Source organism: Opisthocomus hoazin, chromosome W (genome assembly GCF_030867145.1).
Source record: "Opisthocomus hoazin isolate bOpiHoa1 chromosome W, bOpiHoa1.hap1, whole genome shotgun sequence".
In the NCBI taxonomy this organism is placed as follows: Eukaryota; Metazoa; Chordata; class Aves; order Opisthocomiformes; family Opisthocomidae; genus Opisthocomus; species Opisthocomus hoazin.
Genome location: NC_134453.1, coordinates 38,137,940 through 38,154,848, shown reverse-complemented (window position 1 = coordinate 38,154,848; position 16,909 = coordinate 38,137,940). Strand labels below are relative to the sequence as shown.

The following is a 16,909-nucleotide window of genomic DNA, read 5'->3' as shown; positions in this document are numbered from 1 at the left end:
ATGTAGCCTTGGTGTTGTCTCGTAATGCATGTTTCTACATTAACTGTTAGCTATCTATTCCTACTTTGTCTCGCCCATTTTTCATGTTCCAAAGGGTGAACCAAAGTCCCATTAAGGAATATCTTTAATGTAACAATAGGATAAATGTCATGTACGGTGGCCTCGGATATTGTTAACACAAATGCTATGGCTATGTTGTTAAAGGGATTATATGTAAAATTAAGTAATTTCCACCAAGACTGAGAGTTCTTCTCGAATTCTGTTGCATTTTCCCAAATTACCTTTCGAATTTCCAGAGGTAATATGCCTTGTTCTCCCTCCCTGACAATAGCTGCTGTCATAGGTTGTATTTATAACTGAGCTTGAACACAGTTAAAGGCCAAGGTGGTACTATTCTGTGTGGCTTCTACAGCTTCAACTATGGATTTCAGGCTTTTCTCATCTAGCCCTTCCCATTGGGGTAGTACATCTGACACTAGATATTGGTTATTACCTACAGCTAAGAGTGACGATCGTAACGGGTGTTGTATTCTACTTAAATCTTGCATAATGGTGGACAACTTATTTGCCAGCACCTCGGAATCTATACTGTTCAAAATTCCTAAACCCGTTCCCACAAAGCCTGTTGTATCCCTTTTTCTCCTTTGAGATGTGAGAATCATTATTAGCTCCACTTTCTTTAATGAACTATCATTTTCCATTTGCCCATACGCTTAACTATATAGGGGCTCACTTTATATTCATAAGGTGCTGTCATTTTCTGGGGTGTAGAAGTTGACACCGTGATGGGCATAGGTATAGCCGTAGTCGAAATGTTTTCCTGTGATATGTCTAACCCAAATTTAAATGATAATGCTCTGTCTCCTCTGCCAGTGCTCTTTAAACAGACAACAGATACTGACTGAATTATAGTAAAATTGAACCAACAAACATCAGATGCACAATGTTCCCCACCTATTGTGGGTTCTGTTCTTTGTTCAGAAAATCTTCTCATAGTAACTTGGGTTAAAGGAGGGAAATTTTTCTACTGCTAGTACTAAAGATTCTGCAACCTACATGGATTGTTTTCCCTTTATCGACCTTCCGTCTATGCACCGAATGCTTCCATTCTGATCCATGTAATTGCAATTCCCTGTTGTCATATATGATGACAGTTGCTAGATTCATTCCCGCTAAGCCTTTTCCCATAATTCCTGTATATCCAAAATAGGCCTTTGACCAAGGCCATTCCCAGGTATCAACTCTCATGGGTTTCAGCACAGTTACCACCCACATTATTGCAAAGGTTCTTAGCTTAGCTTGGTTAGTCCATGTTAGCGTCTTTGGATGCGGAGCTTCAGGGGTCCAGTGGACGTTATTTTCCATTGCTGCTGAGGAGCTTTCTTCACTCTTGTATGATGGATCCAGGATGTCTGCTCCTTAATCTTGACTGCTGTGTGGGATGTCAGCAGCACTTGGAACGGTCCTTCCCATTTCGGTTCTAGTGGAGAATCTAAAAGAGATCTAATATATACATAGTCACCAGGTTCAATATTATGTACAGGCCCATTAAGACCTCGGGCTCTAGTTTCTAAGACCAGTTCCTCTACTTTTCGAAGCTGCTTCTGCAAGCTTATTATGTAGCCAGTTAATACCTCATCCCCAACTTGAGTTGATGTTCCTGCTTGTACAATGTAGGGCCTCCCGTATATTATTTCGAAAGCACTTAGTCCTTTCTTTGGTTCTGGGTTTGGTTCTAATTTTTAGGAGTGCTAATGGCAATGATTTGGGCTAAGACAGGTTAGCCTCCTGACCCAATTTTACAATTTGCATTTTAATTAGGTGGTTCATCTTTTCCACTTGACCGCTTGATTTTGGATTATATGGGGTATGTAATTGCCAATCTATTCCCAAAAGTTTACTAACTTGTTGAATGATCTTGGCAATAAAATGTCAACCTCTGTCTGATGAGATTACCGCAGGAACCCCAAATCTCGGTATTATTTCTTGCAATAGTACCTTGGTTACTTCCCTAGCTTTATTAGTTCAACAAGGGAATACTTCTGGCCATCCTGAAAAGGTATCTGTCAAGACTAGCAGGTATCGAAACCCCCCTTTTCTTGGCACTTCTGAGAAATCAATTTGCCACTGCTGTCCTGGGTAATTACTTTTCCCAATTTGTCCTAGTTGGGCTTTAGGTCTTGTCTTAGGGTTACTCTGTAAACAAACCACACATTGTTGTGTTACCTGCTTGATTGTAGTGTATAGATTTCGGGCGACTATCAGCCGGTTCAAATATTTATACAGGGCCTCTGTTCCCTAATGAGATTTTCCATGTTCTGGCATAACTACGGCCCATAACAATGCAAATGGTATTATTATTTTACCTTGTGGAGTCTTTGCCCACCTACCTTTCTCTATTTTTCCCCCTAGGTCTTCAATTAATTTTTGATCTTCTTTAGAATACTTGGGTTCACAATCAGTTTGTACTTTACCGTCTGGGACTAAAGACTGCACCCCCAGTTCACCCTTCTCAGCTACTCTTTTAGCCTCGCAGTTCGCCATGGCATTGCCCAGTTCTTGAGCGGTGTCTCCTTTCTGATGAACTTTACAATGCATAATAGCCACTTTCTCGGGTAGCTGCACTGCTTCCAGGAGCTTAAGAATTTCTTCGGCATGTTTTATGTTTTCCTTGGGTAGATAGGAGTCTTCTTTCTTTTCACACAGCTCCATGAGCATGGACTACCCCAAAGGTGTATGTAGAGTCCATCCAGATATTAATTTTCTTGCCTTTAGCTAGTTCTAATGCTTGAGTTAAGGCTATTATTTCTGCCTTTTGAGCTGAGGCGTTTGGGGCAAGGGCTTTGGACTCGATTACCTGATCTGTAGTGGTTACCGCGTATCCTGTCTTGCGGACTCCTTGTCGAATGAAGCTGCTTCCGTCAGTGTACCAGCAATCTTCAGTGTCCTCCAGTGGCTCCTCTTTTAGGTCAGGTTGGCTGGAATAGACTGCTTCAATCATTTCCAAGCAGTCATGCGATACTGGTTTCCTTGTGGTCCTGCTGAGTAAAGATGCTGGATTGACAATGTTAGTAACCACTATTTCCACACCATCCTGCTCTACCAGGATAGCTTGATATTTAAGAAACTTTTGTGGTGAGAGATGGTGTCTTTTCTTTACCTGTAATACTGCTGATACAGTATGAGATACCGGTACTGTAATCTTTTGGCCTAGTGTAAATTTACGTGCTTCTTGAATGTTCAGCACTACTGCTGCTACTGCCCTCAGGCAGCTAGGCCAACCCTTCCTTACTTCATCAAGTTGTTTAGAGAAGTATGCCACTGCCCTCCGATATGGTCCCAGATTTTGGGTTAGGATTCCTAGGGCTATTCCCTGCTTTTCATGAGAGAACAGCCAGAAGGGCTTAATAGTGTCTGGTAATCCCAAAGCAGGGGCGTCCATCAGCTTTTTCTTTAGCTGTTGGAATGCTCTTTTTGCTTCCTCATTCCAGATGAGGAGTTTTTTATCAGATTTTAATAGTTCATAGAGCGGTTTTACCAAGAGTCCGTAATTATATATCCATAGGCGACACCATCCTGTCATTCTCAGGAACGTGCAGAGCTCTTTAGGTGTCTGTGGTCGAGGCGTCTGGCAGATGGCCTCCTTCCTCGTTGTCCCCAGTGTTCATTGGCCTGCAGCTATCTCATACTCGAGGTAAGTTACTTGCTGTCGAGCTATTTAGGCTTTCTGTGGAGAAACTCGATAGCCATTAAGTCCAAGGAAATTTAGCAGACTGATTGTCCATATTATACAAAGTTCTTTCATTTCAGTGGCTATTAATAGATCATGTACATATTGTAATATTGTTCCTGCTCCATGGGGTCACTCCCATTGTTCCAAGTCTTTAGCTAATTGATTTCCAAAAAGAGTGGGGCTGTTTTTAAACCCCTGGGTAACACAGTCCATGTCAGCTGTGTCTTCCTTCCGGAGCCTGGGTTTTCCCATTCAAATGCAAACAACAACTGGCTTTCTAGACTTAATGGGATGCAAAAGAAGGTGTCTTTCAAATCCAGGACGGTAAACCAGGCCAATTCAAGTATCAATTTAGTTAATAAAGTGTATGGGTTTGCCACGACAGGGTGCAGGTCCTCAACAATTCTGTTGATAGCCCTGAGATCCTGTACTATTGGATAACTACCATCTGGTTTTCTAATAGGTAAAATGGGAGAGTTATATTCTGATTCACACTCTATTAATAACACATATTTGATGAATCGGTTGATCACTGGTCAGTTTCCTTCCCTGTCTTTCATTCTAAGAGGATATTGTCTAATACTTACAGGCCGCGCTCCTTGCTTAAGTTTGACTATTGTTGGAGAGGCATTTTTCTCTTTTCCTGGTGTCTCTGTGGCCCATACTACTGGGTATACCTAGTTCTGGACTTCCTCAGGTACTTCTGAGCCAGGAGGGGTATTTATGAGGGCCAAACTCAAAATTTCAATTATTTAGTCACTTCCCACCCAGAGCTCTGCTTTCCTTTTGTCAAATCTTATTTCTGCCTTTAATTGTTCCAATAAATCTCATCCTAATAGAGGTCTTGGCAAAATAGGCATATATAAAAATTTGTGTACCCCCAAATGTTTCCCTAATTTGAATTCAAGAGGTCTTAGAAAGTACGCCTTTTCACTTTGGCCAGTAGCTCCCCTTACCGTTACAAAGTCATCATCTACAGGTGTCAAAGCCTGATTTAAAACTGACAATGTTGCTCCAGCATCAACTAAAAATTCCACGCTCTGTTGCCGTTTCCTTAGCTTTAATACAATCAGTGGATCTGCTAGGGTAGATTCCCCAGGTCCCCGTCAATCCTCCTTGACGTGGGCCTGTATTCTTTTCCTCCTGCTCTGCCTTTCTGGACACTCGTTTTTCTAATGTCCCCTCTGCTTACAACACGCACACTGGTTTCTTTCCAAGGGCCTCTCAGGTCCTTCACTTCTGAATCTTTCACTGTCTTGTAACACCGCTACTAACATCCGCTTCTTTTACTTTCTTGTAATGCTGCTAACAACATCTGCTTATCTTTCTTTTGATCCTCCTCCCTGTTACTAAACACTCTCCATGCCTCATCTAGTAAATTTTCCAAATTCCTGCTGTCTGCCGCTCTCAGTTTCTGCATCACTTGCTGACTGCCCAATGAATAATGTTCTGGCAGGTCAGATAAATGATCCCTCCAGGATCTTTCATTTTATCCAACTTAGTACATCTCTGCCCTATACTACACGCTGAGCAACATCCTTTCAACTTCCTTGTTCTTCTTTCTTATTTTATACAAAATACAGCCCAAAGGGCTTTTCTTCCGTATCTCTCTGCTCTGTGAAATCCCCATTATTTACCACATCCACCTCTCTGTCCCTTAATCAATGTACAACAAACCAACTTTGCACTTAAACAAATCCTTTTAACACCAACAGCTCCAACTCTTAACCAAACTTCTATACTTTAAGCACTGAGCAATAGTTACCGGCTGCATACGAAACCTTATCCCACTTCTTTTTTCTTCTCAAAAATAACATCAATTGCAACAAAGTATTACAATTCAGGGTTCCATTAGAGGGCTATTTTCCTCATCATCTAATTTATACCAAAGCCATCACTGATTACAATACTTTATTAAGGTCCCTTCGTTCACACTCCTGCCTGGTGGTCCTCCTATATCTTTCCAGTGAGCCAAAATACAGCCTAAAAGGCTCTTTTTCACTGTCTCTCCGCTTTGTTTACCTCTCATTATTCATTTAATGTTTTGCTCTCCTAGAGTATCCTGCAGGAACTTTCCCTGTCTTCCTCCCTTGCTAGTTAAGGAATGCAGTCTGATTAAACCGACAGCACTAATACCTTATCCAAGGCAGAAGGTGCAGAGGTGTACTCACCCCACAGCAAATACACCTAAATTCGAGACAATTATTAACATAAAACTCCTGTCTTCCGTTTGACAAAATAATGTACTTCTAACACTTTGAACACTGAGTGTGAACAAATAGGCAACAGCAGTGACAAAGTGGACAGGAGCAAGTACGAGCTCCACATTGAGGGACCACAGTGCTACTCTGTCCTATGTCCCTTCCCATGTAATAACAAGAATTCTGTAGCTGTACTTTTATTGCCCGAATTTCACCGATTTTTAATATTTCCTAAATTTCCTCAAATCGCTTGCTTAAGTCTGCCTGAGCGATCAATCCTATCCCAGTCAGACCAATTTCCACATTACGTACACTGACAATCATCTCTAAATCATACCCAAATGTTTTTCTCACAAAGAAAACACTTAAAAACTGGGTTACATGAAAAATCCCCATGTACAGAACACTAAGGGTTAATACTTAATTCAAGTAACACTGTTTCACAGTCTGCCACACGCTTCCTTAGTCTCCGGCTTGCTCTACTTGCAGAGAACACGAAACTGCGGATCAGAACTCTGCACTCACTTTGCAGCCAGGCTGCATCTCACTCGCCTAATCACTCATCCAGCACTTTTAACACACAATAACAGCACAACAATACACGTACATTCTGGGGCTAGCCCAGCACTTCATACAAACATCAAGGCCTTATTGTTAGGTGTTAGATGGTACGATCCTTCACACAACACACTGTACAGAATTTTTACAGCATATAACAATAACCATGGCAATACCAAATATAACTCCTGCTACCGCAGTCAGGAGAACCCAAGTTACCATTAGTCGGGGTACAAGACTTACAAGTCTTACCCCACCACCTTACGGGGACCTCAAACACCCACCACCAAATTATGGGGACCTCAAACCCCCAACCCAGGGGTGAGCACCAATGCTCTTTACCTCGCATGGGATGTCTCCTCATGACTTACAGGTATCCCCTTACAGTATAAACATACCTGGTCCGCTGGTGATGGTCCTTGTCTGTCCCCGCGGTGACCTGGGTGAGTAGGGGAGTCCTCCCGAGAAATCTCGGGGGCACCCAGAGGAGTCCCGTCCTCAGCAGATCCCACAGCCGGATGGAGAGGGTCCCATCTGGGGTGCCAAATTGACGTGCGGAATCAAACTTCACAACTCAGAGAGTTATAAAGCAGGTATGTTTATTGCAGCGCCGGGTGCAAGGGGGATCGCTCCTCCTAACTTGCACACCGAGTCACGAAGCATGCACCTATTTATTACAAAGCTTATCTAAGTAGGCTGGACTATTGTAATTATTTTTAGGAATTCTTTATCATACTCCACCCCCCTTTAGCACTCGCGCAGTGTCGTCTGGTGGTCGTCTGTGGGGGTCTTCTGGAGGAAGGCTCGTAGTCTTCCTCGCTGTGTGCTTTCACCTTTGGCTCAAAAATTCCCGAGTTGTCTGTGTTGGCTGAGTCCCAAACCACAGAAACAGTTTCAGCTAGAGAGTTGCTTCTTACAGACAACAAAGTTCTGGTTATCAGTCCTTGTTTCTCTTTGTCTGTCTCGCAAGCAGTCCTTGTTAGCTACATTTGAGCCACAACAGTCCTTGTTAGCAAGATTACAAAGAACAGAACTAAACTGAATAACAGTGTTTAACTCTTACTTTAACATAGATGCAAAATTATATAACAAAATTAAACTAAAGCTATAGCAAAATCGAACTAATTTTCAGTTCCCCACATCACCTCTTTTCCTCCTTTGCTCTCAGCTGTTCTTCCTGTCTCAGAACCTGAACCATTATGGACTCAAAGACACCTGTTGTCAAGCCTACTAAAGTACGAGGTGTGGAACTACATCTTGTTGAAATGCATGCTCTTCCCATCTCATCTTCCAGCCCATAGCACCCTCTTGATGTTACAGCTATTGTTGTTTTTGCTCTCAGATGCCTAGAAGGAAAAAGCAAGTCAATTCACAGTTACAGCATTCCTGATGAGCAGCAGTTTGACACCTATGCTTCCAAACACAGAATAATCACATTAACAATAACTGCTTTTTTCTGAGCAGAAGTGCCATTATAAGAATTGCCAATTTTTTCAGCTCTAAAATATTGGTTCCCTTACAAAAGTTTAAATTTGGAAGCAATCAACTGACAACTTGAGACATGAACTATTAAAAATGGTGAATATTTAGCTCAAAGAAGTAACTGAATATTATTTGGAGAATAATTTAGAAAAAACTATCTGTAAACATTTGGAGAGTGTCATTTCACCAGACCTGAGATAAGAAACTACCGTTTTTTTAAATGCCATATACAAATACCAAAAGAATTAAAAAGCAAACAAATAAAAAACCCCACCACCTGCCTGAGTAAGCAAGCGGCTGTCTGTTTAGTTGCCAGCTGGGGTTAAAACACAACAGGAACCCAGTTGAATAAGCTGCAGTAAATTTACCTTGTAAATCCATGTCTTGTAAATTTACCTTATAAATCCACACCTGAGTCAGATCTAACTTGGTTAGCTATTTATCTCAGCAATTACTCCTTTAAGTCAGTAATTCCCAATCTTTTTTTAAACCAAACTTCACTTGAGAACACTAGCAATGTTCATACCCCATGGGGTTCAGCTCTTTCCCCTCTACCCCAAACCTGTTGCTATGCAAAAAACAGTTTCAAAAGGTGTAGTGTTGATGCACCAAGCCAGAATGCATCTACCGCAGCTTATTCAACTGGGTTCCACACCTTACTTCTTAAGCATTCCCACTACACGAGCAAGGTCCATCTCATCAACAAGGAGCACTGCTCTGTGTCACTAACAAGCTTGAGAACAGTGGATATATTTAACTTCATGTATTTATTAACACCTACCCCCCCTTCCCCCATACAACTTGCAGCTTTGATATACAAGATACCAAGCTCCTTCCGCAGAAGGCTGACAGAACTTTCAGGGTAAGAAGCACCTCATAATTTTCTAATAAGAAAATTAATATCTGAGTTGTGACTCAAGTTGAGCCTTTCACATTATATTTGAAAGTTTTCCATTCTCCAGTTGTCTTGGCCAAAGAATAAATTGCTACTGGGGACTTGTATTTATCCATACCATAGCTTTCATTTTGCCTTTTGAGATTATAAGGAGCATGGGCCGAGGGCCATCTTTCCTTTTTATATCGTCATCAAGTACTATGCTGGCATTTAATAGTAGTATCAAACAAGGCAGTTTGGGCTCCATATTTCATTTAAATTACAGATAAAATGGATATCACTGTAACATAACTCTGTAGAAATCATATGAGATATCATTTACTTTTAACAGACAAGGTTGTCAATTTAAAAGAGACATTCTACAGAAGTTGGGCAGATTTATTGACTTACACCAGCAAAAAAATAAGGGAAACAGTTAAATTTATCATTACATCCAAACAAGCACTCCTATATGTCATGGGAGGTCTCTACCAGAAGCAAAATCTCTAGCCAGGAACTGATAAGCCTATTTTCATGTTGGTATTTAGTAGTCAGGTCAAATACACGCTCCTAACTCTGGTTTACATAAATAGCACCTGCCAGAGCCTCTGAACACAATCCTTTGTTACACCTACCGGGACAACAGTGCCAGCTTCTGTTCCAGCATCACCTCTAGCTTCTGGGCCTGCTTAGATAGCCAGTGATCCACACCATGAAGCCGGTAACACATCTCCAGCATCAGCCGGAAGTCAGCCACAAAATCTGTTATCCTTGTATACTGCCCACTGGAAAATTTCTCTTCCATCTTCAGTAGCCACATTCCAGCTGATGACTGCTGAAAGGAGCGACTGCTGCCATAACCTGACTGGGATGCACCTCCTCCTTCATCCCTGATGGATTCCTGACCTGCGAGCGGCTTCAGGAAAGGTGCTGTCAGTGGACGATGCTTCTCCAGAAGAAACTCGCACAGTATGCGGTACCCCTGCTGCAACTCTGGACTTATATTCTGTTCCCAGGGACAGCTGCTGTCCTTGCCTCCCACATCATCATCATTATCCTCATCCTGCTGATGATCCTCCTCCCTCTCTGGAGGGCCGCTGGCTAGGGCTGGATCCTTTGAAACCTTTCTGTCTGGAGCAACTGGCAGCAGCTTCCCCACAGCCCCCATGGGCTATGCCAGATCCATTTCTCTCACCCCGGGTACGCATGCACACATACTGTACCGCTCCTGAAGGGGGCACTCAGCCCAGGAATTAAGCTCTTCAGCATCGGCTAAAGACCGCTGTACTCCCCCACTCACCAAGCCGGGGAACCGAGATCGAGTTCACCTATGTACACAAGTCAGTCTCTCAGCACGCTTCTTCTGACATCCTCACCACTACCCTAAAGTGGGAAGACGAACATTAACTTCTCTGAAGCAACAGGAAAATAGGCAGCCATGGCTACTTGAGTGACCCGTCCCTCCTCAGCGCTAGGGCAAGCTTCCTCACTGGGGTCTGTCCCCGTCCAAGTCAGCCACGTAAAATGGGCTCGACTGAACCTGCACACAGCTCCTCCTCCCATTGGCACTAAGTGAAGGCTACTGCTTCTGCTGTGCCTACTCCGGAAGTAGCTCCCTGTCCCTTGTCCTCAGGTACCGCCCTCTTCACAGGGCATTCAAGCGTCATCACACTCCCCCCCCCCCTCACCCCCCCCTTCTCAGGAGAGGGACGAAGAAAGCACTGGCTGGCGTTCAGTCCAGCTCCTCTGGCTTCTCCCTGCAGCAGGCAAGAGGACCCTGCCAGTTGCTTCCTGCCATCCAGAAAATGCCCCTGCTTGTGTGTGTCACCCCTTCTCCATGATGCGGCCACTGCCCTTGCTGATTCCTCACCCCACGGAAGCCTCCTTCAATCACCCACCTCGGAACAGGCATCTCCCGAGAAAAGGAAGGCGAGTCAGGCTGCAGGGCTCGAGTGCACGACAGCAACAACAGAAACGACAACAAGCACTGCCTTCTTGCTCACAAGCCCCAGCTGGCCTCTATTTATGTTCCGGACAGTTCCTCTCCTCACATCACAACACAACACAACGGAGCCAGGCTTTCTGCTGCAGGACATACCTGTTACCAAAGCTAGCAATGCTGTCAGTTAATAGCACAGCAAGGACAGGTTAATAGAAGAGAGCAGGGGCTTAGTCCTCTGTGAGGCCTAGAAAAGGAGCAAAAGACACAAGTTTCCTCACCTAGTACTCATGCGCCCAAGTAGAAACTATGGCCAGTAAGGCAGCATGCCGGTTATTTTGGACAGCAGCTGAGTTGGCATCATCAAAAAGCGACTCGCTTAGAAAAGATATGTGAGATTTAGGATGCTTGCACCTCCTCCTGGTTTGTGTTTGGTATGCCCATTGAGGAGAATTTGAGGGGGGGTGGGAGGATTAAGTGTTTTCTTCTTCCTTTGCTCTTCTGTTAAACTGTCTTTATCCCAAACCACAAGTTTTGCCTTTTTCTTCCATTTCTCCTCCCCATCCCACTGGGGGGGAGGGGTGAGAGAGTGACTGTGTGGTTCTTTGTTGCTGGCTGGGGCTAAACCGTAACAGTCCTTTTTGGCGTCCAACATGGGGCACGAAGGGTTGGGATAACAGCAGATCTGATCAGAGTGTGTTAAAACAACTATGTTGTAATTTGTTATACGCATCTGTTGTATTAGTTAAATAGCCGCTGGTCACAATGTTGTTCTGTGTGGTCACATGGTTGTGTTATGTAAATCCTTACTTGCTGTATGTAGTCCGTATGGTGATGTTTATCACCTCTGGGAAAAGGATAAGGATTATCATTTTTCTGTACTGTGTAATATCAACTTATGGTACGATAGCATCACTGGCCATAAAGTTAAGCTGGTATCTCTATGAAGCATTGCTGTCATGCCCATACCTCAGGTGCCATCTCTCAGAATTTATTAATAATCGCACCCAATCTATGGGGAAGACGAGGGGAGGCTACTTTCCCCTGCACTTTCACAGAATCACAGAATCACAGAATCACAGAATCACAGAATAGTAGGGGTTGGAAGGGACCTCTGTGGGTCATCTAGTCCAACCCTCCTGCCGAAGCAGGGTCACCTACAGCAGGCTGCACAGGACTGCGTCCAGGCGGGTCTTGAATATCTCCAGAGAAGGAGACTCCACAACCTCCCTGGGCAGCCTGTTCCAGTGCTCCGTCACCCTCAGAGGGAAGAAGTTCTTCCTCATGTTCAGACGGAACTTCCTGTGCCTCAGTTTGTGCCCATTGCCCCTTGTCCTGTCACTGGGCACCACTGAAAAGAGCTTGGCCCCATCCTCCTGACACCCACCCTTCAGATATTTGTAGGCATTTATAAGGTCCCCTCGCAGCCTTCTCTTCTTCAGGCTGAACAAGCCCAGTTCCCTCAACCTCTCCTCGTAGGGGAGATGCTCCAGTCCCCTCACCATCCTTGTAGCCCTCCTCTGGACTGTCTCCAGTAGTTCCTCGTCTTTCTTGAACTGGGGAGCCCAGAACTGGACACAGTACTCCAGATGAGGCCTCACCAGGGCAGTGTAGAGGGGAAGGAGAACCTCCCTCGTCCTGCTGGCCACACTCTTCTTGATGCACCCCAGGATCCCATTGGCTTTCTTGGCAGCCAGGGCACACTGCTGGCTCATGGTTAACCTGTCGTCCACCAGGACACCCAGGTCCCTCTCCGCACAGCTGCTCTCCAGCAGGTCCACCCCAAGCCTGTACTGGTGCATGAGGTTGTTCCTCCCCAGGTACAGGACCCTGCACTTGCCCTTGTTGAACCTCATCAGGTTCCTCTCTGCCCAGCTTTCCAGCCTATCCAGGTCACGCTGAATGGCAGCACAGCCTTCTGGTGTATCTACCACACCTCCCAGTTTGGTGTCATCAGCAAACTTGCTGAGGGTACATTCTAACTCTTCATCCAGGTCGTTGATGAAGAAGTTAAACAAGACTGGGCCCAGTACTGACCCCTGGGGGACACCACTTGTCACCAGCCTCCAACTAGACTCAGCGCCGCTGATGACAACCCTCTGAGTTCTGCCATTCAGCCAGTTCTCTATCCACTTCACCGACCACTCATCCAGCCCACACTTCCTCAGCTTCCCTAGGAGGATATCATGGGAGACTGTGTCGAAAGCCTTGCTGAAGTCGAGGTAGACAACATCCACGGCTCTCCCTTCGTCTACCCAGCCAGTCATGTCATCGTAGAAAGCTATCAGATTGGTCAGGCATGATTTCCCCTTGGTGAATCCATGCTGACTACTCCTGATAACCTTCTTTTCCTCCACTTGCTTGATGATGGCCTCCAGGATAAGCTGCTCCATCACCTTTCCCGGGATGGAGGTGAGGCTGACCGGCCTGTAGTTCCCTGGGTCCTCCTTCTTGCCCTTTTTGAAGATTGGAGTGACATTGGCCTTTCTCCAGTCCTCGGGCACCTCTCCTGTCCTCCAGGACCTCTCAAAGATGATGGAGAGTGGCTCAGCAATGACATCCGCCAGCTCCCTCAGCACTCGTGGGTGCATTCCATCGGGGCTCATGGATTTGTGGACATCCAGATCACTTAAGCGATCCCTCACACAGTCCTCCTCGACCAAGGGAAAGTCATCCTCTTTGTACTTTCACCCCCCCTTTCTCCTTCAGGCTAGATACAACAGCTTTTGAGAATTTTTGGGGATGTTCAAGCCATCATGATCCTGTTGCTATGTATCCTGAATGTGTTTCAGGTCTTGTTTAGGGTTAAAGAACTATTCAAAAATATCACCCAGAGATCTGCCCCAAGTCTGGATAGTTATGAGTGGTGGGCTGTGTGGGATAGTATGGGGAAGTATCTAGGCCAGTGGGCTGATAGAAGGGATAACAAGAAACATGAAACTTTAACAAAGTAGCTTTAATAATATTTTCTAGCTGTTAGTCGTTTTTATTATTGCATTTTATAGTCTTGCATACATAGTGATCTAACACTGTAACCATTGTACCAACCTCTGTTTCTACCTATGAATGTAGTGGATGTATGTAGATATAAGTTATCACTTTAAGTCATTAGACAAAATAATTAAAACAAAAGCAAGTCTTGGTCCTCAGTGGATAACTGGGATAGCTGTAGGATAAGAGACTCCTAAATAATCCTACTCTAGACAGCTTGGCCTTGGGAGAGCAGATGCACTAAACTACAGAGATAAAGAGGCACCAAGAGGGCAACAAGACCAGAGCAAAACAACCTGGAAGGACACAGTACATGTGATCTTAGAACTGAGTTTGCACTGGTGCCATGAAAAGCTGGAATTGAAGACTCAATAGTCGGAAGGCTATTAAACTGGTACTCTTTATTACGGCGCCAGGCACACAGGGGATCTCTCCTCCAAACGTGTGCACCGAAAGGACACACTTACTAGGTATTTATGCTATGTTAATGTACACATTCATTACATTTCCAAGAAATGCTTATCATAGTTTTACCGAAAACTCATTAGTGTATGGTAATGTCCTTCGCATATGTTTGTTTGGCGTCTCTCGGTGATCAGCAGGGTCTTCAGATTATCCTGCAGCCTCATTATCTCTGTAGTTTGTATACCTGTTCTCCCAAGGCCCAGCTGCCTAAAGGGATTATTCAGGAGTCTCTTATCTTACAACCATCCCAATTATTCACAAAGAACCAAGACTTGTTTTGGTTGTGCAATGATTCTGACCACCTAAAGTGATAACATCCCCTACATGTTACATTTGTTACATTCACAGTTATCAGCAAAAAAACAAAGGTCAGCCAGCAGAGCCCATGATGAAGAGTACGAGCCTTCATCTGGAGACCCCCAACGACCTCCCGAAGAGGCCAACAGACATGCATGAAAGACATTAACATATGCTAATCTGTTCTTGGAAAAACCATGAATATGCTAAGCATTTCTCAGAAATATAATGAATATGTATATTGCATATTCCAGAGCACTGGAACAGGCTGCCCAGGGAGGGTGTGGAGTCTCCTTCTCTGGAGATATTCAAGACCCGCCTGGACAAGGTCCTGTGCAGCCTGCTGTAGGTGACCCTGCTTCGGCAGGAGGGTTGGACTAGATGACCCACAGAGGTCCCTTCCAACCCCTACCATTCTGTGATTCTGTGATTCTGTGATTGTATTCAACCTGGAATGAAAAGGGTGTTTCACACGCACATTTGGAGGAGAGATCCCCCGTGTGCCCGGCGCTGTAATAAAGGATACCTGCTTAACAGTACACACTGTACTGTTAGGTTATTACTGGATCTTCGAATCAAGGCACCTCCGGTGTTTTTGAACCTCACCCCTGAACAAGTGCAGAATCCTGACAAACTAGTAAAATATTAGGAAGAAGTCTGCTGTGGAGTCCTGGCTGGACGAGAGGGGACATAGTTTGGTGCTGTTGAGCAACCCAGGCTTGGTAACGGAGATAGACCTTGAGAGTGGCGAACACGGAACGCTGGAGCAGGGGGACTACCACATTGTTGCTTCCTGCCTTAGCCAATTCCGGCCACGTCGCTGCTTCCTGCCTTATCGTCGCTTCCGCATCAAGATGCAGCTCTGCACCAATCACAGCAAGTTGTAGCTATTTTGACTATATATGGTTAAGGGTATCTAACCAATCAGATGCTGTTATTGCTTCGCTATATAAACCCTGTTTTGATGACTAATAAAGGAGAACGATCTTACTCACATTGGGATTGTATCGTTTCTACTGTTTCCGAGTTCCCACTCCGACAAATGGTAGCAGAGGATGGTTAGATGATTTATGGATTAACCTCTCTGCGGCAGAGGATGGGCGATTTCCCTGCAGGGTCTCCAAGACTGTGGTAAGCAGTGAAAGGAGGGAGTGGGATACGTCGGCTGGGAGTGGGGGCTGCCTAAGCAGGCAGTAACGTACGGCCGCCTCCCAGAGAAAAGGGGCCCGCTGGTGCTGCCTGGCGCAGGCACAATTTAAGGTGGAGGCCGGAGCCGCAGGCATGGGGGTGGATGCTGCGGCAACGTTGCTCGTCGGTATGCTCTCTAAGAGAGGAATAGACGCAACAGCAAAGCAACTCATTAAGTTGATTAAGTTAGGGCAGCGATGGGGTCACTTTGTGGATACCCAGCTGTTTTCTGTCTCGGAATGGCGAGAGTTAGGAGAGACAATGTGGGAAAAGACAATAATGGGAAAGGAAAAGGAAGAAAAGGAGATAAAAGCTGTCCGGGAGCTTTGGCGAATGGTATTAGAGACTTTAAAAGCCACTGCCAGCTCCCCACAGCAAGCAGATGAGGCTCCCTTTCAAAAATGTTTAATCGGGTCTCCGGCTTCGGTCAGACCTGGCCGCTGGAGCGATATCATAAGGGACGCTATCCTGGACCGACAGTGGGGTGCTGCTGCCGACAAAAGAAGTACTCAGGCGTTAGCCTGTCCTGGGGCACAGGTTAATGGTCATGGCAAATGGGAACCACATGACTGGAAGATTTTACAATGGGCCCGTAATACCATATCTCAATATGGGGTGAAAGCTGAGGCCACTCGACAAATTCTTACCTGGATTTATTCTGCTGACTTGATGTGCCCGTATGACTGTTGGAGTTTAATGCGATTGTTGCTAACTCCTACTCAGTTCTTGTTGTGGGGATCAGCGTGGATACAATGGGCGGTAGATAAGGCGATGCGACATCTGGACCAGCTGGACCCTTATTATGGAATAACAGCAGAGGAAAAGGTGGCCAGTGTCATTCAGAAAAGTCCTTTTGTTGCAAACGTACCACCTGAAGAAAGCTGTGAGCAGGGGCTGGGTCCAACAGACCCTGAGCAGGAATCGGGTCTGTTCCCCACCCCCCAGCTCGCTGGAGGATGGGACAGTCACTGAGAAAAGGAGCGAAAGCTCCACCAAAAAAATTTTTTACAGTGAAGTTTGAAAGAACAAAGTCTTGCAGTTTAAAATCCCTGAGAAAATAATTACTTGGAAATCAGTGCATACAGCTTTAAATGCTCTAAAACTCACAGAGACTATCTTAGAAGCAGCTGCTACTCCTCTACCCTTATCTCAAAAGCAAGGACAGAGCAGCAGTCTGTTGA

At 45.0% G+C, this 16,909-nt stretch overlaps 1 pseudogene; it reads right to left on the bottom strand.

The window, feature by feature from the left end:
• Window positions 1–10,440, bottom strand: part of LOC142365681 (putative bromodomain-containing protein 10) — a 41,200-nt pseudogene extending 30,760 nt beyond the window's left edge.
• Window positions 10,441–16,909: the final 6,469 nt, after the last annotated feature.